General features: G+C 41.9%; 1 protein-coding gene across 1 annotated transcript in view; it reads right to left on the reverse strand.

Annotated features, from left to right (window-relative positions):
• MB21D2 (Mab-21 domain containing 2) overlaps window positions 1-26,866 on the reverse strand; it is a 93,190-nt gene extending 66,324 nt beyond the window's left edge. Inside the window, exon 1 of the mRNA XM_062005716.1 lies at window positions 26,812-26,866. The gene's annotated coding sequence lies outside the window, so the exon portion shown is untranslated. The remainder of the gene's footprint in view (window positions 1-26,811) is intronic.
• Window positions 26,867-27,491: the final 625 nt, after the last annotated feature.

The following is a 27,491-nucleotide window of genomic DNA, read 5'->3' on the forward strand; positions in this document are numbered from 1 at the left end:
ACTTCCTTGTGGCAGCATCCACACAAAGAGAAAACAGTCCCTTGGCCGTGTGTTGAAAGTCAATAGTCGCTTTCCCCACACTGTACTTCCCGTTAGAATATCCCAATCAGTAACTGATTGTCAAACCACTGACTTCTACATCAATTCCCCTTTCATTAGCATGAAGATCTAACAGCTTTCTGAGTGCCTTTCTGTAAAAATACATTAACATAAAATGAAATCCAGGAGGCCTGAGCTCTGTACCATATTTAACCGCCTTACTTCACAAAAACCCTTCCTGCATCTGGCTGCTCCAGACAGACTTTTAAGAGCTTGTCTTTTGTGTTACTGAGAAGCAGCATTCAGCACAGTTCTGGCTGGTAGACAGGTTCATATCTGAGGAAGACAAGATTCGAGATAGATAAACAAAAAGGCAGCAACAATTTATAATGAAAAAAGATCTCTTGTAGTGTTTGTGACAAACCAAAAATGTGTCAGATAAAACATTTCAGTGGTCTACAAAAAGGAGTAGGAGTTTGTGTCCTGAACACATGACTTGTCTGTCTTGGCAGACAGACAATTGCAAATGAAAAATAATGAAAAGAGGGTGGAGAGGCTAGTGGTAAATCAAGGAAATTCTCCCTTTCACAAAAGAAAAAATTAGTGAGCAATATACATGACTGTGTTTTTCTAGCTTTAGTTCAACTTAAAAATATAGTCACTAAAAAAATTGCCTTTCTATTTCCAGCATTAGGCCTGCTATTTTCTGCTTGCTGGAGTGGTCTGTATGTACTGTTAAGTGTTTTGTGCCAGCACCAGGCATACAAATACCTGAACTGTAAATCAGCCCCTGGGAAATGAAAAATATCCTTTAGCTTGGGATTATCAAACAGCTTTTGTGACGGGGACTATGAATGTGTAGGTATGCAATGTTGGGATCCATGCCACAGAAGGACCTTTGTAACATTTTCCTAATTTAATTTTTCTCAAAAAAAGCCACAATATCCTTTGGTGCTAGAATCCCTCTGGGACTCCTGTTCTGAAGGCTTGGCATGTTGTCACCTGGGAAAAAGTCACATTTAAGTCACTGTGTTTCCTTTTGCAGCTCTTTTGCAGACACAGGCAAATCCTGACAGTGCTCCTGTCATCTTTTTTCAATTTTCTCTGCTGTGAATTTGCAAGAGGTGGATGAGGATAGATGCCTAGACATTTGCTGTGACTTCTGTTGTTCTCAGCTCTGCAAACACTTGCATCTGGCAGCTTTAGCTGTACTGCTTAAACTCAGGGGAGCTCTGGCAGTGCGTGTTAGTGTCAGGCACTGTTCAGCATGTCCCCCATCAGCTGGTAGAATAACAAATCTTTTGAAAAATATACAGCTACACTCAGAAAGGTCTTTTCCTTCAAGGTTCTGTAACAACAAAGCAAAAGCAGTTAACATGAGCAGAAAAAGGAACAGACATACTCATTAGAAATGGAAAAGTCTCAAAGGAGGTATCATATAGACATTACTTAAAGCCTGTTGACCAGGGAGTTGATCACTCCTGTCCTAGTTTCAACTGGGATGGAGTGAATGCTCCTACTAGCTGGTACAGTGCTGTGTTCTGGATGTTCATAATACACTGATGTTTTGGTTCTTGCTGAGTAGCATTTATCCCAAGCAAAGGACTTTTCAGTTTTCCATACTCTGCCAGCGAGGAGGTTCACAAGAAGCTGGGAGGGAGCATGGCCAGGACAGCTGACCCCAACTAGACAAAGGGTTGTTCCATATCATAGAGCATCATACCCAATATATAAACTGGGGGAACTGGCCAGGAGGAGCAGATAGCTGCCCAGGCACTGATCAGTGTGTGGGAAGCCATTGCATTGGGCATCACTTGGATTTGGAGTTTTTTTCTTTGAGTTTCATTTCCCTCTCTTTTTTTTTTCCACATACATATGCCTTTTCATTATTATTTATTATAATGTTATTATTATTATATCCTATTTAATTTTAGTTATTAAATTGTTCTTATCTCAACCCAAGAGTTTTACTTTTTTCTGATTGCCCCCCCCATCCCACTGAGAGGGGGAGGAGTGAGTGTGAAGTTGTGTGGTACTTACTTGCTGTCTAAACCACAACAGCCCCTAAATACGTGAAGTTCATGACACCCCACCACGCTCTGAGTGCAATTCCTTAGAAACTTAAGCATGTTAACTGTGATACTGGATCTGTAGCAAATGATTGCACAATGAAGACCCTCTTATCCTTATAGTTACGTGACAGTATTGATGTCTGTGAGTTAGCAGTGAGGGTGCAGAGCAGGGTTTGGGGAGTCCTGTTAATGTGACAAGTACTAAGGGAGAAAGAAAAAGGCTGTGTACAGCACAGTCTGCTCAGGACAGATCTGTAATTACTGTTGAAAGATCAGACTGCTCAGCTAAAGGAAGTAAACAAGGAACTGATCAGTTAATGCTGAATTACACGTGCAGTCATGGTTTCTTGCATGCAATCTTTCAACGGATGATCAAAGTCCAATGCCGATTTACAGTGTTAGTCTATGAAGCTGTAATCCAAAGTAAAGCTCTTTGCACCTCCCTAGAGCTGCAGAGTTTAGATGGAAACAAGAGTCTGCCAGTGGTAACTCCATGCAGGATCAAACCTTTAGGTTTTTTCTGCCTTTCTCAGCTATGTGATGCATTTTCACGGGGTTATGAGGATGGTCTCCTGTGATTTAGTGCTGTCCTTTTTCCCAGAAACCAGATCACTGGTCTCTAGTCTATTTTTGCTTTTCTTACTCTAATGAGTGTGAATTATAAACAGAGGTGTATAGCATCATAGAGCTCCCTGGAAGTATTTGTAAATAAAAAGCTTTTAGAAACCTTTTCTAAGGAAGCCCTATAGACATTAATAGAGAGTGAACACTTTTCTATAGATATTGTTTTTCCACTAGTCTATACAATTCAATAGTGAATTATATTCCTGCTATCAAATCTCAAAGGATGATTCAGAAAACCATTAGAAAGGATCTAATTCTCTGTAATTTTCTGCAGTAATTAAGATAAAAGCCTTTCAGGGTCTCCTCTGTTACAGTTCATGGGATTTTTCTACAGGAAAATGAAAGATCAGTTTGAATTCTCCTTGGTTACTTAAGCAAAGTAAAGGCAGTAAATTCTGGAGGTTTATGCAGATAAAATTTCCTTTAACTTCTGTGGGAAATTTACTTAATTTTGAGAGATAGTGAGGATCAAGGGACATCAGGCACATCAAACTCCACTTTTTGCTAGAGCCAAAAGGTTTAAGTGATTTTGCTGGTTCTTCCCTCTGGGCTGGCAGTGAACATGTGCTTTGTAGAGGCATTGCACACAGCAGCAGGTCTCACTGCATTAACACATGGAGGTTCAATGTTGCAGTGAACTCAGAGCCTGTGAACTGTGGCAGAGTGCTAATTGAAATACCACTACTGTTTTATCCATCATATTCTTGGAAAGCTGTCTGAGGACCAACACAGCTCTGTGCCTACCTATATCTTGTCCAGGAAGCAGAGATAAGGTTTCTAGAACGTTGTGCTGAATTCCTGTAAAACCCAAATGTTTCTTTACCCTTGTGTCCATATTTGCTGCCTCAGGAGAGGCACTAATGACCTCTGCAGGGAACTCACTGCAAAACCTTGGAGTCACACATACGAGAGAAGAATGGGTCATAAAAGCCATGGTGAGATATCAAAGAGCTTAAAGGCAAAAATCACTCCTTTGCCATGCTTTGTTGGAGCTCCCCTTGTGAGGCTGTGACCTATACTTTGGACTACATAAAGCTGAGGGTCAGGCCTCTGTGAAATCCTGACCTTGCTGACAGCAATAAGAGCTTTTTCACTGACTTCCCTGTGTTTCTGGTATAAGAAATTTGGCCACAGCCCTGTCATAAGCCCACTCCAGGTAGTGCCCTCCCTGCCCATCCTAATGGTTTTTTCCTCCAGCCTCCTCCATCCCATTCTTGTCCTCCACTACTCTTTGAGACTGACAGCAAATTTCCCACAGTAAAATAACAACAGCAATAGCTACCACTATGTGGCATTTCTCATTCCCAGATCTCTTCAGAGCCAAGTATTCTAATATCACTGGCCTTTTACATGCAGCTTATGGCTAGCTTTTCCTTGGAGAAGTCAAAGTCAAAGGTAGGTACAGAATATAACACTTTAGATTTAGTTGTCTTTACTTATTCTTGCATCTGTATTTTTCCCTGTCTCCCAGACATGGTGTGAAGCCAAGCTATAGGAGCTGTAGATAGCAGATCCCAGCTGATGGTACAAAAAGGTCATTAGGGGATAGGAGTGCTGTGAGAAGCCATCTCTTCTCCTAGGAAAGAATGGAAGCCTGCAGAAAATGGCTTATCAAAGATTTTCATCATCTCTGGCAGGGGTGGAAGGTGTTGGATACACTCCTCAGTAACAAGACTTCCTGCTGAAGTTACTGCATCAATTATCCACAAAAATGTCATCCTACATTCTCCACTTCAAACAGATCTCAGTGTACGGTGCCTTCTTCATTTTTATTCCAGATTTATTTCATTTGGTAGTGCATTGCAAAATTTCCTGGCCTAGAATTGATACTAATGACCTATTTTGCTTCCACATATCAAAGTGTGATTTTGATTACATCACTGTCCCAGCCACTCTAAATTCCAGCCACTTAGCTGCAAACTTAAAGTAGGTCACAATGAGTTCAGAAACAAATGGCTTACAAAGCTAAATCTTCACTCCAACCTGTCAATGCCAGCACTGTACAAGCAAGTAAACCATAAATCCTCACAGCACCACTACAGAATGTCATTGCAATGCTCCAGAGACCAAAGAAGAACAGAGCACTCTCTGAATTAGCCGTTTCTGCTTTTATTACTTTTAGCAGCTTTTGCTTGATGCTGTATGAAATTACCAGAACTCATGAATGGTGCTCCCTCTTCATTTGACCTTGGGAGGGTGAGGGAAAGGACATGGCTGAAGGGTTTTTCATTTTACTCCAGACTAAATTTTTCTGTGACCTTAGGCAAGCCACCACACTGTGTGTGCCTGTTTCTCCACTTGCCAAGCAGAAACATGGTTTGCTACGCAGGTGAGTTCTTGTTGCTGACCCTAATTCATCATGTCCCTTAACAGCCTTCCTACCTTTGAGCTCTTGTGGAAGTCCCTGCAAAACTGGAAGAATCAGAGCATCACAAAGTCCACTGTGGCCAACAACTACCAGTAGTAATTTCTTCTCTGCATTCATTTTGATTAGGAATTTGCATATTGCTGCAAAGCCCTTGTTTCACAATGAATATTTTCCCATGTTCAGAGTAACAGAAATCAGACTGCACCACTGTGTTTCTTCCAGAGTTTCCAGGGGGCTTGTTTTATCTAGCTATACAAATATCCATTCAACTGTAGTCAAACCATCATAAATCATTTCCTACTATTTTTATGGACAGGTATTTTGTTCCCACATGACAGCAAGTCCCCACATTTTCAAAAGCTTTCTGCCCAAAGGTGATGTTTGTCTTAGTACACAGTGTAAGCATACAAGAGCTCCCACAATACTTTTTGGTGAGATTTTTACTGCACACAGGTCTTTCAGCAGCCCCTTTACGTGAATGAATTTAATCCACAAAAAAACCACCCTCAAACTAATTTCAAGATTTTGAGCTGAAAAGCACCATGTAAGTGCCTTGGGTTATTTTCAATTAACAATATCTAATTCCAAGCACACCATGAATCACATTTTTCTTCTCTCTTTAGAGCCAACATATTAATCCTTTGAAACAAAAATGGCTGCATTTTAATGAGAGTTTAAAAGGGTGAAAGTTCTGCTCTAGTACACTGAGGATAATAGATTATTTTTGTGATGTATATCTTCCATCCACTTGCTTTAATTTTCAGAATCATATCTGGAGAGCAGTCTGTTTTATCTCTGGTCCCTCCTCATTCACTCCACTTAGCTTTCAGCGTGTGTATCACAGTTAATTTGAAGTCGATATTTGTTACTCCTTATGGGCAATATGTTACAATAACACCAAAAAGATTACAGTGTTGTCCTCTACAGGTTGGCTTGCACAATCTATCTCAGAGAAGTGCTTGCTTGAATTGTGTTTTCCCACATTACCTCCTGGCACTAGGAAATAGAGTCCCTTGTTAGATGAAGTCCTCAGCCGACGATGTGGGACATTACATAGGAAAGGCTCCCATTCCCTGGCACAGACCTCATGCAGGCCTGCAGTGGGTTGGCCCACAGCTGTCCTCCTTCAGTGGCAGCTCAAGTCCTGTGATGTGGTTTGGAGAGGAATGGATAACCTTGTCCATCGGTGAGGCAGCAGGCAATGCTAGCAGTAAGGGCAGGAGAAAAGTTGCCAACTAAGAAGGAAATCTCCTATCCCATTCATGCATGACACCAAGCCTGATACTTTGTCCAGGTATAGGCACTTATCTGCACATGGTTGTACACAACTTCTCTCCAGTGTGGTTTTGTCCCCCTCATAGCCTGTCTGTTGCTTTGACTGGGATTCAGTCTTGGAAGTGTGGGGAAGAACAAGCTCTGTGTGCCCTTTTCCCTCAATGTACTCTGCTCTAGAGCTGAGGAGCCCAGGTGGTTGTTTATGTTGCAGATGGGGGTGGAGGTGTCTGTGGAGGGGTATTTCCAAATATCCCTGCCTTGTTTTGGCACACATGGTCAGAGCAGGAGAAAGTCATGAGAAGCCGGTCTACTGTGCAGAACACTGGTTGTGCACAGAACACTGGTGGTGTTCTGCACGTAGACTAGTTGATAAAAAAATCAACATGAATAAATGGATAAAGAACATCACAAAACTTTATAGTACAGAAGAAGAGCAGCACTGGAGGCTGGGAGCTGTTGCCTGAGAAATAGCAAATCATATAATCTGTCAGTCCTAGCTACTAGAGATGTAGCTAAGTGCCAGGATTTCAGTCCTGGTTTGAGTCAACATCCCAGACAACTCATCATCCTGAATTTTATAAATCTGTGGACAAATGAGAACTTCCTACAACATTGATTCATTCTCCTGCACTGTTTCACTATGTGCAGCTTAGAGGAAATCTGAAGTGGGAGAGAAGTCCATCCCAGAGATGGACAGAGAAATTGCCTCCTTTACCTGAGAAAATGATGAGGAAAGATGCTCACAGAACTTTTTCCCAACCTGTTTGCCAAGGAGGAATGCTCCTGCTTACAAAGCCCCACAAGTTTTACATTTTCCCCCCATTTTCTCCTCCATCCCACTGGAGGATCAGGGAGCAAGTGAGCAGCTGTGTGGGACTCAATTGCTGGTTGTGGTTAAACCAACCGTGTACTTTTCAATTGGTTGTACCACAATCTGAAACAAGGACATGGCAGGGAAACTGTCCCAGATGTAGAACTGTCTTTGTCATAGTGCAGAGATGCCTTTATACAGCTATAACAAAAGCTATGCTAAAGCATTAGCTTTAGCATCAGGAAATATACTGGAACAGGTTTAGATACCTCAGCAACTTCACTGTAAATGGTACTGGTTTTATGGTTTGTGTTAGATTAATACCTGGAAGCTAGACTCTAGGTATGTAGGAAATAAAAGGAATTCCTCATCCACAGAGCTCTGAACTGAAGTAGATGAAGCAGGTGGAGGAAACTAAGCAGTGGCTGTGAGCCCAGCGTGATAGCGAGTCAGTGCAGATGTTTGCATTTTCCACCGATGCATAGACAGCTACAATCTGACTTCAAACAGTGTCTCAAGCTGAGCAAAACTATCTTCTTCATTTTTTTTTTAGGAACAGGTTGATTTGAGGAAGCCTGTATAACATTACTCCAAGGTTTAAAGGAAGAGCCTGCCTTTATGCAGAAAATCAAACTGAGTGAAGCGACCTTCTCTCAAGTTCCTTTGATTATTCCAATCAGGGTATGTAAACAATATGTTGCTAGAGGAGAAGAAGACTGCTCATGGAAAAGTAAAAGAGAGACACAAAAACAGTCTGTAAAATGTTATGGATAAAACTACAATAAATCATGCCTTCAGCTAGGGCACCCTGGGTGTATTACAAGCAAAAGTTATTGAGCCATTGGCAACCTCTGCATTGTGTGCAACAGGGAAGCAGAGATGTACTGATCTATAGTGCAAAGGTGTTGTGGATTTGGATAGCTGACCAACATTTTGACTTTAATACACAGTGGCTGATGACTATGGTACTGTCTGATCTGTGTATCAATCTATCTATGCTCTCTGCAGGTAATTTAGCTTCTGACTCCTTGAGCTACCCTGTTCTTCCTTTCTCAGTTCTGCTCAGCTATTGTTAATGGACTGTGTCTTTTTAGTTTGCTTTAGTTTAAGTATATTTACTCAATTTCCAGCAGGAAATCTGTAATAGAAACTGTGTCTTGCAGCACGTTGGGGAGTTGACACGAATTACTGTGTATTAAAGTCAAAAGGTGGGTCAGTGAGTCAGTTGTCTGTCCATCTCCATAGCATCAGCATGATTTGCTGTAGGATTTGTCACCAGTTCTCCCCATATAGCCCCGTACAATGAAGATGTCAGAGATAAGTGAAATCTCATTTTCTGTCTGGCAGGTTTCTCTACCTACATCAGCTTGCCTTTTCTAACCAGGCTACATTCTATTGGGACACTCCACTGCACTGTGGCTTCCTCAAGCAGATCTGTATGAGTCTGCCAGAGTAAAGACGTTTTGAAGTTGTTTATCTGTCTACTTGATGGTTGCCCACCCCAGGAAGGAACATAGTCAGCAACTATGAGCACTGGATTGGGCTGCCCAGATGGGTTGTGGAGTCTCCTTCTCTAGGGACATTCAAAACTCACCTAGATGAGTTCCTGTGTGATCTACTCTAGGTGGTCCTGCATTGGCAGGGGGGTTGGACTGGATGATCTTTCAAGATCCCTTCCAACACTTAAGATTCTGTGACTCCATAATTCTGCACTCTCCAGTGGAAGCTGAGAGTGAAAAGAGGCTTCCAAATTTAAAATACAATTTTGTGTGTGCAGATCCTCGCAGATGTGAGAATTTATGTTGCCTCAATTACCAAAGTCAAGGATGGGATGGAACTGTAGCTATAACAGTGAGGCAGACAATGACACCTCAAGAACACCTCCCAGTTTTGTTCATATCCAGGAGCCATCAGATGTTCTCTAGTTCTATGTGAGGTAAGTAGACACATCCTCTATCAACAGTCTGCTGAAATTGTTAGTCCACTTTGGGTTACATGTGAATTTACAGTCTCTTGCACTTGGAGTGACACCATAAAGTCACAGCCCTTCTTCCATTAGATTTGCAGATGTGCAGAGTCCTCTCCTGGACCGACTTGCTGCAGTGTGTCCCTGCTTCTCTGGTGGATCAGGTCCTCCTGCAATTTCCTTTCTCTGCCACATTCATTTACTCTGTCTGCAATCACTCTGGAAGGAGCTGATGTCACTTGTGTCCGAATCAACATAGCACAGGAGAGAAGAAATAGACAGGAAAGGACAATGCCACCAGTGTTAGTAGACTTATGTGTAATGATGGCTGGACTCTCAGAGAACATTTAGATAGGAGGGAATGAAAATTAATTTGCTAATAGCAACTGACTCTGTAGGCATAACAGAGAGCTTACAAGATCAGATCCTGTTGTCACTCTGAGAGATTTCAGATGCAATTTTCAGTGAATTCGATAGATTTTCTCTAGACTTAGCAAGGAAGATCAGCCCTTGCTTTCAGGATGTTGTTTAAAATATACATGAGAATTCTCCTCTCCATTGTGGCAGAACAAAAGCCATTCTCACAGCTCTAGCTGGAGAAGCTTTGGGGCAAAATGCATGTCAGCATGTTACCTCAACTGACTGATTTCTTTGCTGCGCAGTTGAGCAAACTAGGAGTCATCAACTTCAGCTCATCACAAGCATCAGAGCACCTGTCTCCTTGCACTCTGTGCTTTGCATGAGATGAAAGAAAAAGCAAGTAGATCAGTGCTTGTGAAGCAGAGCAGCTAAGCTCTGAAACTGCCTCTTGCAACACTCCTGACCTGGCCTGACGTGATCAGTCCTTGCTGACCCAGATTTGCACCTCTGCCAGTTCAGGTAATGAGTATTATATCAGTGCTTCTCTCTCCAGATACAGCTGGCTCTGAATAAGGAGGTAGGAGGTTTTATTATTTGAATGGGATGAAAGAGAAACTGGAAGGAAGACAAGACTTCAGAGCATCACTTCCAAGCTGCTTTTCAGCAGATCAAGTGTTTAGCAGCCCTACTGGTTCCCACACTCAACCCAGTACTACTGCTGGTTCCCATTCACTTACTGCAATTAACTCCTTTGGCTGTACAAGAATCTGAGACCTTACTTAGTGTGCCAACAATGAAAATACAGTTTCATTCTTTAGTCATTTTGTTTTTCATATAGACAGATCAGTTCCTTATTCTGGTTCTTGCATGGGCCTCAGAAACAGTTGCACTGATAAAACCAAGTGAGTGTGTGGGATGTGATGTAGGGCATGAGAATTCCCTAAATCCTTGCTTTCGCCACATCTTCAGAGCATGAAACTGCCCCATAATGAGATCTCAAAGGATGGAGCTCACCTGTACACAGAAGCCTAGAACAGAAGCAACGTGCAGTTCTAAAAGTCTGATTTATTCTTAAATAGTGCTTGTGTCAGAAATGTTTTATGCTAGCACACAAGAGCTGAATTCAAACCTTATGAATTATGAATTCAAACCTTACTGTGTCAGATGCTGTGCCAAAAAAAAGGAGGATCTTTGCCTCAGAGAGCTCTCACACAAGCATAAATCTGTGAAGAAACACAGAAACAAGGCAATATTGGCCAGCAGGACAGATGGAGAGTCCTGCACCCATATTCACCCAGCATCACATTCCTGACGGTGGTTCAAGGAGTCTTTCTAAGAAGCAAAAATCACAAGTTTGTTTTCTTTCTCTCCCTTCATGTGAAAGGCCTGTAGAAATCTCAGATTTGTGTCATCTGTTGCAAACTGATTGGCCTGGTTTCAGTGGGCACTTCAACTTATCTAAACCTTTTGTTGAGAGACTCAAGGCATCAGAGACATGGTAGGCATTGTCCTGCAGTCTCACCATATTTCAGTCTGAAGAACTCTACAGACATTTTTCTCAACTTGTCTCAAAGCCAGATAACTGAAAGGTACAGAAAGAGAGCCAGGCTTTGGTCACAGTCAGTGAAAACACACACATACAAGACAGTGAAAGACCTGGGAAGTTTTCCAGTCCCAAAAGGCCAATATTTACCTTGCCATATTTCTAACCACCACAAAATGTTTCTGTTCTGTTGTAGAGCAGAAGTGAGTGTTGGGATTATGGGCATTAATGATGTATTTATTCACAGGTCTATCACCCAGAAATAAAATATAATATCTTCTTGTACTGCAGACTACTGTTCCAGCTGCAAACAAATTCAGCCCAACAGTTTCCTTATCCAAACAAAACGTGTCTTTTGGCATCTTGGAGCCTCATTTTAAGCAGAGACATTTGAAAAGGTTGCCTAAGACATATTATTTAGGAAGAGCCACCAGTACACTTTGGAACTGATCTAACACCCACTGAAGACTTCAAGGTAAATTCATTTCTTGACTGCACTCAGCATGGGTTCTCATGAGGCAGAATGCAGGATGAACAGTGTTGTTATGATTGAGAGAGCAGAAGGGGATACATAGGGCTCCTGGCAAAGCACTGCAGGCAGGATGTAGATGAGACTGGAGTTTCTAGGAGATGAAAACTGGGCTCTAACTTACGGCCTTGAGCAATATATCAGCCATTTTCTATGGCCTCTTGACCAAGCAGTTTCACAGGACTCTTCCCTTGCTCTGGATCTTTGCCCTTGCTCTGGTAATGATGTAGTGTATGGCCTCAGGGACAGCTAGTCAGAGAGATTTCGAAAGGCAACTTGGAAAATTGTAAGTTGCAGAGCAGAAGTGGAAAAGCCACTCTTGATGGTGAGCCAAAAGCAGTATCTCCCTCTGTGCAGCCCTGAACCATTTTATGAAGACAAATCAAAGGAACTTCATATTTGAATATCTGCTTAAATCACCTGAATTTCAGGAGGTGCTGCTCCCATGGACTGACAAAGAGTAATGGATTTCTGAAGACAGATGTTAGCTTCTTGGGTAAGCAGAAATGCCTAAGCTCAGAGAAAGGCTATGATGAAGCGTGAATTCAGCATAAAAGCATCGATATTTCAGTCCCTCAACCATCAAGAAGGCTCTTGCTTCCTTTCCAACTGATTAGGTGATGAGGTGAAATACTGGGCTCAAGGGTAGCTGTTATTCACAGAGATACCTTCTGTATCTTTGCATTCAGAAGCAATTCTATTAATCTGTCAAGAGAAAAGGTCCAGATAAATTTCAGGGCTTTGTGCGAGGATGAAGCCAAGAAACACACAGCAGTAAGATCCCCAGTGCAACAGCCTGGGTGCTGGCCTAAGAAGATGGCAAATGAGGAACTGAGTTACTGAAGACTGGACAGAAGCCCCACTTTGGTTCCTGCACCAGGACCTGTATCAATCACACTGCAACGGTGGCTGTAGAGATTTAACATCGGGAATTTCTCTCTTAAATCTGACTTAATGAGATATAGCAATGTGTATGTGTTTCTGCACCTTATCATTAGAGGTGCTCATTTCCCAGGTGAGTATGTGACTTCCCTTTTTCCTGGGTTAGAAAAACAATGTAATTATACACTGAATTCAGACCTGCTCTGTTTTAGGCAGAGGCAGTGTCTGATATGCACAATTTGTACACAGACATCACATTGCCGTTGCATAGGTAAGACTACCAATTTTTCCTCTGTATGATTTTTTCCTCAGCATTTCCAGAGTCAATTCCCTGTTTGAGTTTTTTTATTATACCTAAAGCCCAAAATAAATCAGTGTTGGAATGAACTTTGAAAAAAAACACATATCCCTGGAAGAAATGAAGAGATAGGTGATCATCTCCCTTATTAACTTCTATCCAAAGAGACAGATTACTTGTACTGGTGACCACAGGAACATAACTGTAATCTGTCAACAGATTCTCACTTTCATGCATGTATTTTTTCCAGTTAATTTTATTTTCGCTCCCTCATTTACTCACCTTGTACTCAACAATGATTTCACACAGTGAATATCTCATATTTAAAACATAAATCTGTGATTTTACTGTAAAGCCATGAAAAACTCTCTTTTTTTCTACAGCTCACCCATTAAAATGTCACAGATGGGAGATTCAAGCACTAGACTTGGGCAGACCTGAGCTATAAACAAGCTCTCTGGATTAGAAAGGCCCTGATTTTCACAGACACTTTACTCAGAAGAGCTTGGGGCTTAAAATGTCCATCATTAAGAAATGGAAATTAGGTTGTAAGTTCCTGGTTGGAGGGATGCCAGCTCTGTTCTGCTTTGCTTCCATTTTGCTGGGCTAGAGGATCATTGACCCAGGATGGCCTGAGATTTGGATTCAAGCACTTCACTTCAGCACTTCACTGCAGCCTGCTGCTCATGTGAAAGAGCACGGTGTTTTAGGGGTGCATAGTATACAAAGGATGAAGAATACCCCCCTTTTTGGGGCCAAGTCCTTCTCAAGATGGCAGGGTGAGCTCCACAACCCACACTCCTCTATCCAAATTCTGCTTACACCCCAGACAAGTCCTTTCCCTTCCTTATTCCTTCAGGGCAGCCCTCAATACTTCTCCTACTCCTAGAAAGTAGAGCACACTCTCTTTCCAGCAGCATAGAATCATAGAATGGTAGGGGTTGGAAGGGACCTTTAGAGATCATTTAGTCCAACCCCCGTGCATCCCATATTCCTGCCCCATATGCGTGTGCAATGATGTTATGATTGCCCCTTTCACTAAGAAACAGTGAAAGTCTTCTCCCTGTGCCTTAGAAACAGAGATTCCCTGCTGGCCTTACAGTCTGCCACCATACTGAGTACCATCAGTCCTGCTGGCTCTGTGTGTGACAGAGCTCTGCAGACATCCCCTAAGGTCTTTCCTGCTGTCCCCTCTCTGCTAATATGATATCTAGACTCCTCTAGCTCTAAGTCATTTATTTCCTCTCTCATTTGTCTCATCTCACAGAACCCTGGAGGTCTGCTTACATTTATTTCAGGCTCTGGTGGAGCTGATTTCCCTGTTGCAGTTTGATTTACCTTCATTCCCAGTCAATTATGATTCCCCTTCTTAAGAAGGCCAAGTTTTGGATTAAATAATATTATCTTGTTCTTACTGCTATTATTTTGCTGGTACTTCGCTCCTCATTCCCTGGGATGCTGGATAGCCTGCCTCCATCAGTAAACTGACAACTGACAGAAAGGGTACCCTCACCATGCTGTGACATAGATGCTGTGAGGGCAGCTCAGGTCGTCATTGAGTTTAAGCTGGAGGATGGATTTCAAGCACCAGCAAAGCCAACAGCCTGCCTTCAGGCAGGGAGCAGTGTGGCCAAGGGATGTTTGCCCTGTCACGAGTGCCTGGAAATTCGCTGAGGGTGGTTCCTCTGAGAGTACAGGGTGGTACTGAGACACACTCCACACAGAGCAAAATGTGGGTGAAAAAAAATTCCTCTGTCTCCTGCCTAATGTGGTTCCTTAAACAACCCAACATAGAAACTAGCTTAGTGAACTTCCAGCCCGCTCAGAAACCCACAGGATTTCTCCTTTGGAGGGCTAAACCTCTAGCCTTTTGCCCTAAAAGCCTTGTCATTCTCTGCATGACATTGGAAGTGTCTTGCTGGTGGTAGTGATTGGGTAATGGAACTGCATACTGCTGCAAAGCTTTGGGGATGGCATGTGATTGTGAGGGTGGAACTGCCAAGAAGGGTAAACAGTCAGCACAGGCCAGAACAACCTTGTCTCCCTGCTCTTCACGCACAGCCTGAGCCCTTTGGACAGAAGTTCACAGGACAAGGTTGCAAGGAATGGTAGATCAAATGGGAGACACAATCCTGCTGCAAGGACCACTACAAAACTGTTGGGGGATGTCTCTTCAACCCTTACACCACTTGCACTGAAGTCAATGCAACTTGGACAGATACAGACGTTATTTCTCACATTCTTAGATACTTCTCTAGGATCTACTGTGCTGATGAGGACATTGAAAGGTTTATTTAGTGCTGGTAGGGTAACACACTTTGCTCCCACAGGCAGAAGGCACAGCTCAGATCCTGCAGACAGAAATAAAAGCTGAATACTACTCCCTACAACCAGCTATAATTGAAAGAGCAAGGGAGAGCTGCTCCCTCCCCCTCCCCGTGCTTCAGGACAGAGATTATGGTGTCTAAGGAACCATGAAGGAGAAAGTCTCTCAACTGTATTTCTAGCCTTTTCTAGCCACTGTCCTGACAAGTGTAACTCATGTTTTGGTGTAAATCTGGACCCAGTACATCTGTCATGTCTGGGTGGCAATGTTGGCTATACTACTTGTAAATCCATGGAGAATAATATATTTCTGCTGTAGGATGACATCCCATAATGAGATTGTGGTATTCCATAGCCCAAGATTTGCTATTTGTGACAAAGACAGATTTCATGAACAGCAAAGCTGCTGGGAGACCTGCTGGACTTAGGGGACATTCATAAACTGGAGATCCTTTTAACCTGCTCAGGCATAACTCAGACACAGGGGAGCCAGTTTCTAGTGCTTTTTAGACCAATCACTAAACACCTTTAACCACAAATCTGGCCATATATTTGCATTCAAAACACCACACAGCACAAAATAACTAAATGTAGAGAAGGATAGTTAAAAACTGCATATATTTACAAGCTAGCCTATCATATTGATGCAACTACACTTAATATAGCGAGTACAATAGTAAAAAAAAAAAATCATTTCCATGTCTAGAACAACTCCACTTGTTCTCCTCAGAGATGTAGAAAATTAATCCTTTCTATAATGAAATTCTGGGGGTTTTTTTTCTCTGCTCCCAGTTGCAATTTATTTATGGAAAGCTTAAAAAAAAAAATCTTCATCCTTATTTGTGGAAATACACATATGCCACATCCTTCCCTGCTGTGCTGTGATCAGAAGTTGCATATGTGTGTATTTATGCATATGTACAAATCTGCCTGTAAATTCATTCCACTCTAACCCTCTTAGCTAGTAAAACAACTTACACCTGTTTCCTCTGTCTTGTTGGGAATCAATCAGTCTTGATTTGGTGAAGTAGGTGAATTGATAAATTTATCTCATTTTATAAAAGCAGCCTCAGAAACACTGTCTTGTTCAAGGCCACACAGTAAGAGCAAAATTATTAAAACACAGGCTCTCTATAAAGCCACACAGAATTAGGAACTTAGCCTAAGCCTCTTGAGTCTCATCTTGTTTCTCTGGCACTCAGATCAGCTGTCTTATCTCTATTTAAATGCACAGTCCTTTGAAATTATTGTTTTATTCTACTAGACTTCTTGTTCTTCACTTACATTAATACATTTACAAATATGGAAAAAAGTTTCCTGCAAGTTAATAAAATAAAAGAGCAACCAGAGTCTAATGCAAACTTCAGATTCCCTCTCCACACACAGGCCAGGGCAAGGGAAGTGTGTGGAACAACAGCTAGGTTACTGGAAGCTGAAGGTCTTCTTACTCGTGAATTGAAAGTGGAGTTAAAGTCAGTATGAAGCCAATGCTGCCTGCTCTACCAAGGAGTTGCACCCAGTGACTCAGGACATGCTCCAAGCCCTATTTTCCCACAACTGGATCACAAAGAGGCCATTGAGACCAGGTGGGCAAAAATATGACAAAGCAGTCTGTCTGTGGTCACAGACCATGTCTGTGGCAATGCAGAACATGTTTCAGTGTTTCTCAAGCCTGCCCCATCAGTCCCTGCAGGTGAAGCTGTGTGCATCCCACCTATACTGGGTACTGTATGTTCACATGTATAGTAAACAAATAGATTTCTATTATTTGCTCTGCTGCCCACCTCCATGTGTCCCCAAGCGCAACAGCTGACCAGGGCTGCAGATGGGTAAGAGATATGTTTACACATGAATCAGTACATCTTCGAAAGCTGCCATCTCTTGTAGGACAGCAGTCCTACAAATGTGGACATCCAGGGCCAAACCCTGCACTGGGAGGAGTGAATAAGGTTTCCTTGACATCAACAATGTTGTGTCTCCTGAGCCACAGTGTGTGCTTGGCTCACTCTCTATGGCCCCAATCAGGCAAAGGGCTTGTAAAGTAGCGTAAAAGAAGCATTGATGGGATTTAACATAAAAGGTAGAATCAGGCCACTAAAGCTGACCATTTAAATCCAGCAGGTCACTGATTCTTTTGTGTTGATCTGAACTGGCATAATCAAAACCTGGCTGGGTTCCATTTGTGGTCTCTCCATCACACGTTACTTACCATCTGAATTTCCCTGCATTCAGAGAACACTCCCACCCCCTCCTGCCCTGCTCTCTGAAGGAGTAGTTAGTTTGAATAATAAGATTCCTTCTCAACAACATTCTCTCAGAAATCCCAAATGGCAGAGACTGCACATCAGCATGTACAATCTCAGCTACTCACAGGCACACATCAGTGATTCTTTCCTGTCTCTGATACATCAATGTTGTTTACAAATTAATACATATATTTCTACCCTTTGTAGCCTAATGTGATGGCAGAGACAGCCCCACATTAGCAGCAGAGATTCACACTACTGCCAAGGGGTGAGCTTGCCTGTAAACAAGAGGCTCATACAGCCCATGGGCATGGTTTCCAGCCAGTGTTTGCATGATAAGCCCCTTAGGTTTTGTAAAGCACATAATGGAAGGGCTTTTTTGTGTGTTTTGTGACACATATTTCACGTTTATATTACCAAAGGACAGAAATCTCTCCTTGCATTAGTAATCTTCAGCAAAATGTCATGGCTACCACCACTAAAAACATCAATACCAAATTTATTGCTGGAGTCTGGACAAAATGCCATTCCTATGGTATCTCCATTTCTATCATGACTGTCCTGACATTTGTCTGGAGCTGATTTCTGCTGCCTCAGGGGAGGAGCTGCAGTTGCACGGGAGTACGTTAGGTGACAGAGATGCTGCAGTGAGATTGGTTTTTCTGGACATTTGGCCTCAGACAGTGTTTTGCAAAAGAGAAGAAAACTGAGGAAAAAAAATCTTAGAAAATAATCCTGGAAGATAGTCTCCAAAAACCTGGGATATTGCTGAGGACCTTATGGAGTACTTAGAGCATCTATTTTGCAACTGAGCCCTCCGATTCCTGTATCTGATCAATGTGGAAGCCTGCAAACTTAGCAGCAGCTAACTTTGAAAACTGGAGGTTTATCCCCTGTAAATGGGTACCACAGATGATGCACTGTTCAGAGAAGTGTCTGTGCTATCATATTTATTGATCTAAAACCAGATTTTGCTAGACTCTACCCCACATATTCAGCTTCACACATTCTGTTCTCCATGTTGATAGTTCAGCATGGCTGGTCCTAGAGCAGGGCAGCACAGAATAGGCAGGCAGGCCTGAGTCTCTCAGAGTCCTGCCAACCACACTGGGACCTGTGCCTGCTTGCATCAGCACTTCATTCACCCTGCAAAAAAGCCTAATGACTGGATGGATATGTTCTTAGTAGAACTCTCTTGACTTCAGTGGCATTTCCATTGCAGTGAACTTGTCCTGACACACTCAAGTTGCCCAGTCAAGCAGAGCAGCAGAGGCTCCGGCTGGCAGACCATAATCAAATCCCACTTCAAGCAGTCCAGCCAGCCTGCTGCCAGGGGTCTGGAGCAAGGAGAGAGGCAGTATGCCAAAGCCACCTCCTGCAGAACTCTTGCTCTTCCCTAGTATTTAGTTATACTGCTGCTGACCAGTGTATTTTGAATCTTTGATTTCTGCTGTTTGAAGCTACCTCACCAGTGTTCGAAGGTCAGGATGGCTTCCGATTAAACCACCCACGGAGCTCGACATTCAGCCTCCTGCAGCGCTTGCTGTGCTCACAACCAGCACCAGGACTGCTGTGATGTACTGGCTGCTCTTTGGATGCTATTTGCACCAGTGGCTTTAGGAGGCACTACTGCTCTCCTTTGCACGGCAAAGCAATGTACCTGGTCCTGAGGGTGGCAGTTCCTGTCTTAGCAACGCGACGAAAGCAAGCAGAGTCTGTTTCAGTTTCGTAGGCAGATGCTGAGTACGAGATGTAAAATCATCTACTTCTCTAGAAAATGAGACTGAAAATGAGAAAGAAAAATGAACACAAGCCCTTCTGGAATGAGCACACTTGTTTCCCAGAGCACTGACTAGAATCCTTAGCCATTTGTATTTCAAATTCCTGTAGGATATTACTGGGCAGAAAGAAATGTATACTGCATGATGTTATGCCTTGTGACAGGAGAGTCTGTGTAAAAAACTGTTGGGAACAGACAGGCATGGATCTACTGTAGGCATGGTGCAAATTTCCCTATTTCTTGTACAATGCTGGAAGAAGACATCTTGTAGTGATTTGTTAGAGCTGATGAATAAGACCACTTCACTTTCCTACAGAAACCTCCCTTTCAGAATTTCCTACAAACAAGGTTTCTTCCTTTCCTCTGAAAAATTGTCACCAGCTCTCTCCTTACCCTCAAGTAAGGGAAGCTGGGAATGCCAAAGTGCCAAACTTCACTTGTGGAGTTTTGATTTTTTAAAAAAGGGAACACTTTTGACCAGAAGACTGAAGATACTTGTGGGAGCTTTTATCTTCTCCCTGCCAAGAAAAAAAGCCCTTCCCTGTTGCTTCTCTCTCCTTCCTTCCAATTAGTACTAATGGCAAAAATTACCAACAAAGTACTACAGCATTCTCTTAACAGCCCAGATGGTGCCCAAGTCAGACTTGTTCAAGTGAGGTTTCTCTTTGAAGAAGGAATGATTCCTTCTCTTCTATCTCCTGACAGTCAGAGACTGCACATCTTAATAGTCACCTAGCTGCTGTGATTGCAGAGGAATTGAGTTTGGTCACTTCAGGGATCCCTACAGGTCTACTTTCCCTTTTCTGTTGCTGAGAAATAATGAGACTTGAGAAACAGAGACTAATCTTCCCAAATTGTACCAGAGGGTGTCCAAAACCTACTCCTAAATTCTTGACAGCACTCTACAAATACTCTGCCTTGCATGAACCACAAGTCATGACTGAGACTCCATTCAATCTGCTCTGCTATGTCTGATTTGTATTCAGATTTTTTGTGTGTTCTTTTGGCTTCTCATGAGTGCATCAGAATAGTCAGTGTGCATCCCAGGGTGTTGTACTGGAAGCTCTGTCTTGGAGCCTGTGATTTAGAAAAAAGCCAGTAAAATACCTTTTGATCACTGGGCTGAGCTTAGATGTGTTTTGCTGTAACAAAAGGTCCTTGATGTTTTCTACATTTTCATTTTTCATTATTTAAAATTAAATTTAGCTGTGGATGAATAGACTGACTTTATAGCTGGTAGAAACATCACTCTCCCTTATTGCAGATACAAAGATGAAGCTATTTGGTAGCTTAATAATAATTCTATGCTTCTAGAGAAATGCAATTGCGATTTACAAGTTTGTAAAGCTTGTAAGTTCTCAATATAACAAGCTAACTCTGAAATGTCAGAGGTAAGAGCTGGTGAAGGAGGGCAAGAAGCAGAAAGCCTGCTCCACTGAATCTGTTGACCAGGTGTTGGTCTGACCCTGGCATTCCTAGATAAGAACCAAACGGTCACAAGCCTCAAAGAGGCTGCTGAACTGTGGCAGGAAATAATAATGATAACACTCCAGACAAAGCAGGTATTTTACAATGGGACTATGGTACTAAGAACTGGTTAGACAAATATAATAATGAATATGGAAATTTGTGAAGGGAGAAATAATCCTTACAGATGGGGTTTTAGCCTGAATAGAAAAACACAGCTTGCTGGGCAGACACTAGCCAGAAAATCTGCCCAACACACACCACCACTACCACTGCCAGCTGGGGCACTGGCTGAAAAGGGAGCTGCTGGCTGGTACAAACAGCAACATCCAGAAACACAGCACAAGCTTCTGTCTGGAGGAGAAAAAAAAATGTTGCCCTCTGTATCCTATGGGCCAGAAAGAATGAAGATTGTCTGTGGTTTTGCTGTTGTTCTTGGAATGGCCTTTCAGAGAATATGAACTCCAGGGCTGCCTATTTCTCATGGCAGTTCCATATCCCCTGTGGATTGCCTATTCGCAGCCTAGTTAGCAGGGATTATACACCACCAGCTCCACATACAACTGAGCAAGATCAGTGATTTGATTGCTGCTGGAAATCCTGGGGAAAAGACTTCACCAGTACTTGTTAAATTAGAATCATAGACAGTAGAGGCAAACAAGTCTGCACTACAATATTAAAAGCAGCTTGGCTAAATGAGCTCCAGTGAAAAGGAAAAATATTTTAGTTGTCTAAAATTATGTTCAGAAGGAGAAATGGCAGCAGGCTTTTCAGTGTAATGAACATGCACTGTTGCAGTTGAAAATGAATAGAAATTATGACTACATCTACCTGATGAATGGTCTGTCAAAGATGGTCCCTAAGCATTCACACAGATTTGAGTTGCTAGAAAACATGCTGGCCTGTTACAGACTGACCACAGTTTGGACTCCTTTCTTTTGGCATCCCTCTATCAACGTTTTCAAGAGAGATTCCTATTAGGGCAGTCAGGGCTTGTGTAGAGACTACAGTCTAGTTAGAAGCGTCTGAATTCCTTGTTCATGAATCTCTTTTGCATCATTTTTATGATAAGACTTCACCTACTGATGCAGAGCAGATTTGATTCAGTGCATCTTCATTTCTCTACTGTGAGTGTATGAATTTCTCTGGCCTTTTAACCTCCACAGTGAGACAAAGGAAGATACTCACTATCACATCTGCACTGCAGCATCAACAGATCCAGTTGAAGTTGAGGTGGTCATATACTGCATCTAAACAGTTATTTGCTTTTCCTATCTAATTTATTACATAACTCTGATAAGAGTGTAGGACAGAGGTTATTTGAGAGAGCTAACATCTCCCACTAGGGATCCAAGAGAGAAGACTTCCTGACTACACGCATGCATCCTCTGCTAAAGGCTTATACAGCCAGCACTTTCTAGTGATTACAAACTTTCTCTGAGAGAAAAACATACTCTAACAAGCAGACCTTAATCCTTCAACTACTGCTACAAAGAAGCCGTAAAATAAGAGTTCCTGCAGTATAACACTTTTGAAATGTATGTGCCGGGAGTGATAAAAAAGCCTCTTTTATACTTGGAAAACAAATCTGTTTCAGCTGGGTGCACTCAGACATTCCTTCTGATTTGTTTACCATGCATCTTCTGTCCAGTCTGTCTAAATAGAGACCAACTTAATGAAGCCCAAAGATGTGAGGCTTTTAGATCTTTTCATGATGTTGTGGATGAAGCAAAACCAAAACTCAGAGCGGTGAGCATCAGACAACAGAAATAACACTGATATGTCCCTTGATTTCTTGTACAGCAGCCATATGGCAACTTTTGTAGTATCTGAAGAGATAGCAGAATTCTCCCTGAAGTTGCCACAGAGGAAACCCATGAGAAATCCTTAGAGCAGAGACAGGTGGCTGAGTCCTGCTCCACCACACATGCTGCTGTCAGAATGTAAATACACCCATTCCAGAGCCGCAACTCTGCTCCACAGCAGCAATCAGTTCCTGCTTGCCTCATCTGGTATCACTCCCTTTCTGAAAGAGCTGCTCTTTCTGCTGTGGATTCCTGCTCTCTGCTCTGGGTCATCTCAAGGGCAGAGAGGAACTTGTAGAAGCTGTCAGCACCTCTAGCTACAAGCACTGAGTACCTTCCTCATCTTTAGGCAATGAGTTCTGCCATCTCCTCCTCCTCTTTTGGCATAATTTCATGATAGGCAATGAAACTTTGTTTACTGACTCATCTCATTGGTTGAACATTTTAGTCTTCATGGAACAAGATAAAACCATATCATACATTGCTATTTATTTGGCTGCAAAAATAAGCTCTTCACATAAAATGACCTGTGTTCTTCCCCACCCTCAGACAGAAGCCTCACCCAAAACACAATTCATGTTCATTGTCCTGTCAGTCTACGCTGGCTTGTTGGACTGAGGGAAGATTCAATAGTCAAAGGCAGAGCTCTCAGTAAGTCTTTTGGTTCCTCAATGAGGAGAACTAGTGGAGATACTCTGCTTGACCTCTGCTACGATAGCACTGTGGCAGAGAGGGGTTCTGTGAGGCACAACAGCTAAAGTCCTAAAGGTTTTTTAAGTCAGGCTCAATGAGTAAACCCATAGTAACCTGGAAAACAGTGTATTTAATTGAGTCATAACAAGCTGCAACAAAATTGCACTTGTCAGACAAGAGTTTATTGCCCCTCACAAACTCTATGTCTCTGCTGAGATCAGACTTCATATCGGAAAAAGTGTAGTGCAAAAGTACTTTGACAGATGGACAGTTCCCGAAAGATCTTGTAGCCCTAACAGATGAAGATGAAAGAAAGAAATTCTTTTTGTCTCTATGCCATAGGTAGACAATGGAGTAGGTGTACCTCCACACTGTACACTGCCACACAGGGCCCTGAATCAGCTAATAATGCTTGGTATTGCTAAAAATAACCATTTGGAAAGGCAAGGACAGCACCCTACAACATTGAATCAGGATCTAACCCTGGGTCTTCTGTTCAGTATCTACCTGAAGATATGCTTTCAAGTAAGGGGGCATCTATTTCAAAGCTGAAGAGTTGACAGTTGCAATCATTTCACTGTCAACTTGTTTCAGCCTGAGGGAGATTAAAGTTTCCTGCTGGCAATAGCTGGGCAACAAAACTACGAAGCTCCTTTAGCAATCAATGCAATAATATTCAAGAAATAGATTTCATTGTTCAGTGTCATTCATCGATATGTAAGTCACTCAAATAATCTTGATATAAGGAGAAGAAACAACCTCAGAGAAAAGTTAATTTTCCCTAAAGTTTAAAACCCCTTCAGAAATTTGAGGGAATTTCCTAGATGGTCTTGACCTCTTCAAGAAGTCTGAGGGAATTTCCTAGTTGGTGTTTTATAAATTCCTTTAATACTCCTAAGGAATCTTTCATACATCATCTTTCATCCATATGTACCTCAGAGTATGTCTCTTACACATAGAGACTAGTTTTTACCTGGAGTTTTAGGAAAGGATAGTGATTTAGGCTGTTTTCATGCTAAGCACCCTACCTTGGCATACCTGGAAATATTGAAAAAAATTGCAGCTGCCTAATTTACATCATCCATTTCTTTCAAATTCGAATGACTACAGGACCCTTGTTCAGTCTCTGAGAGCCAGACACTTCCAAATCTTTCATTTTGCTATGTTCTCTGTCATGCAATGTCAAAGTGCACCGTCTTGAGTAATCATTCTTCTGTGAAGGGTTCCTTTTATCTTTGTACTTTTTAAAGCTGCAATCTGAGGCAATTAAATAATATGACTCAGGACATGTCTACACAATGCAGTGCAATGCAGAGATTTTCAGCTACTGCCAATTCAGCCTGTAGTGAAGTTGCCCCAACTTTGTGTGTCGCTATAAAAAGAATAAGATTACGTACAGCTTCTGGAGCTGAGCCTTCTGTTATGATAGTTTGGACCTTTAAGTGAATCAAAGTCCCAGAGATTTTTGTTAGTTAACTGGGAGGAGTTACAATATTTGTATGCATAGATAAACGTTTAAAAGACACTTTTGCAGTTCCTAGTCAAAGGTTGCCTAAAAGACCAAAAGATAGCTGGTAGAAATTGAAAGCTTTTTAAAGTGTCAGGTGATCAGGATGCTTCACTTGTCCTGCACATCTTAAAATTAACCTGAAGAAGCTTGGTTTTCAGAGGCCATCAGAAGCTCAGCACTTGAATGTCTTGAAATAGAGGCTGTCAGAATAACTGCTTACTTTTGATAATTCAATGAATTAAAAGAAGAACTGCTGCTGTCTTCCATTACTAATAATATGACCAAACTGAACAGTTTGAGATAACATTTCCTATGGTATTATGAGCCTCTGCTTTGGTTTACCCAGTGTACTCCAAGTAGAACATTCATCATTTGAAAGAAATTCCCCCACAATGAGAAAAAAACTCTATTGGATGTGTATTTTAAAATTCTGGTGGCCTTTCCCTCATTAGAGGCTACTACTCTCTTCCTTTAAAAAATAAAGGAAAAAGAGGCTTATAATTTGCTCGCAGGAAAGTTAGCTGTCTAGTTCCATGACGAATCAGACTTCTGGACAGAATATATGTTGACTAGATCTCTGTAAATGAATTTCCTGTTCTGGCCACAATAAATGTCCATGTCAACTGTTGTGTGAGCAAAGTCCCAGCACTTTGTTAGTGCTAAACAGGAAAATTGTGAGGATCCTACTTAGTTTTCACTGTCGAGCTGCTTCACCAGTACTACTGGGCAGACACATAGAATGACAGTATCCCATTCAGATCTGGACACACAGCCATGTGAAAGGCATATTGGAACAAACAACATTGTGGCAACAGGGCAGGAAACCAAGTTGCAAGCAGCAGGAGTTGGAAATAGCATTGTGGAGAAATTGCAAAGATAGAACCAGGTGAGGAAAACAGGTTCTGAGGAGAGCAAGAAAAATGCATGTGAGGGTAAAAGTAAAAGAAGTGTGGACAGGATCTGGAAGAGGAGTCTGAATCTGGTAAGATGACAGGAAGCTTGGGGCAGAGTGAAGGGAATAGCTCAGGCACACAGAAGGGGGGAATAGTGCTCTGCTCCGCTCCTAGAAAGCAGTAGCAAAAACATCAGGAAAGCAAATAGATCATCTGAAAGTATTGGCTGAAGTGTGAGGAACTAACAAAAGCCACTAGTAGGGCCATGAGGCAGCAGAGCTAAAGGTGTTCCCCCTCACTGGTAACTTTAAGGTATCATTACAAACATGAGGAATTACTTCTCTTTTTAGTTTACTCAAACAAAAGAGGAAATAACGATGCACAAGAAAATTATTCCACCACACACAGTAATGTGTTAAAAAAACAAACCAATTGCACAATTTATAGAATCCAAGACTCAATCATTTCACAATGGTAGAATTTAAACCTTCCTTTTCTACTTCCTTCACTTTGGACTCATTCTCTGTAGGCATTGTGATATTTAAGTGTACTTTTGCATGTTATTTATCCAACAATATAACATTTCTCAATGTTCTAAACTTCTTCTACCTGTTCTCTTCCATGTCACTTTAATATTTTCAGTAGGTTTCTTAAACCTTTGACTCCAGTCCAGAATAATATGCTCCAAATGATCAAAGATCCTTAATCAACTATAACTCCCATATCTGACTCAGAATTTCCCTCCATATCAGATCAGCCCTTCTGTTTATGATTTTGAATTCTACTGATTACACACAAAGGACATCCAATCTTTTGGAAAACTTCATTTGCCCTGTCACCTTCCTTTAAATATAGTCTGCACTTTGGAAACAAGAGTACATCTGTATAGTTGCCTCAAGAGAAAGTATGTGTTCATTACAAGAACTATGGATCTCTGTACCACTGTTCTATAGTCTTCCTTTCGTAATATATCCATAAATCTTTGTCACCTGCACACCTCATTAGTCACAATTTTATGGTTTCTTCCCCGTCATTACTTAGAATATAAACTGCATGCGCTCAAGAACTGAGCCTAAGCTACACACCCAGACTGTGACCCTTGTTTATAGTTATCCACTGGACTTTAGCAAAGCATAGAAATGGAAAAGGAACTCCTCACAAAAACTTTTTGCAGAGTGCATAGCTGTAGCTTTGCTAGAGGATTGCATTTACTTCAGACTCTAATGGCTGTCAGGTAGGGATCATGTAAAAGTATGTAAAACTTACAGTGTTTCTTCAGGTATTCAAAGAGTGTGAATGATCCTAAAAAATATTAGACATCATACCTACAGAAGCAGAGGGTCTCTTTGAAGACATGCTTATCCTTCTCTTCTACAGCCTAAGGCATCAGTAAGTCTTTAATTAAAGGACCACAGCACAGTGTGACAGTGGCCATCAGCAGCAGCACTGGGATTATCCAGGCATTAGTGCAGACTGGCCTTGAGCGATGCCTCTTCCCTGTGCTCCTAGCTTTGTTTCATTTTAGGCAGCTTCCTCGGTATCTGGTGGTCTCTGGAGGTAGCAGAGGTAAAAGAAAATGAGCAGGAATAGCATCAAATAAGAAGACTAGAGAAATTATTATCTTTCCTTCATTACTATCTGCAGTTTTAATGGAAGGATGTTTGGCTCCATGGATTTTACTTCAGTCTATTAAAGAGGGAAAACTATTTGTGAAATGCAGCCCTGAAGTTTGGAGTAAAGAGAGAACTGTGCCTAAAGATACACACAAGTGTGGAAACAAAATACTTGACAAACAATAAGGAGGTTTATCCTCAGTTTCATAGCATACCAGGGCTGGAGTCTGCAAAATGTCCAAGAAAGTTCAAAAGCACTTGAGGCTTTGGCTATGCTCACTGAGATTAACAGGGCAAAACATAGGCCTGCCAGAAGATATTCTTGATGTCATTGAACAAGACCTCAAAGGCCAAAGATTGGACCCAATCTTATCCAATCTCAGGAAATTTAA

Source organism: Colius striatus, chromosome 12, assembly GCF_028858725.1.
Source record: "Colius striatus isolate bColStr4 chromosome 12, bColStr4.1.hap1, whole genome shotgun sequence".
Classification (NCBI taxonomy): Eukaryota; Metazoa; Chordata; class Aves; order Coliiformes; family Coliidae; genus Colius; species Colius striatus.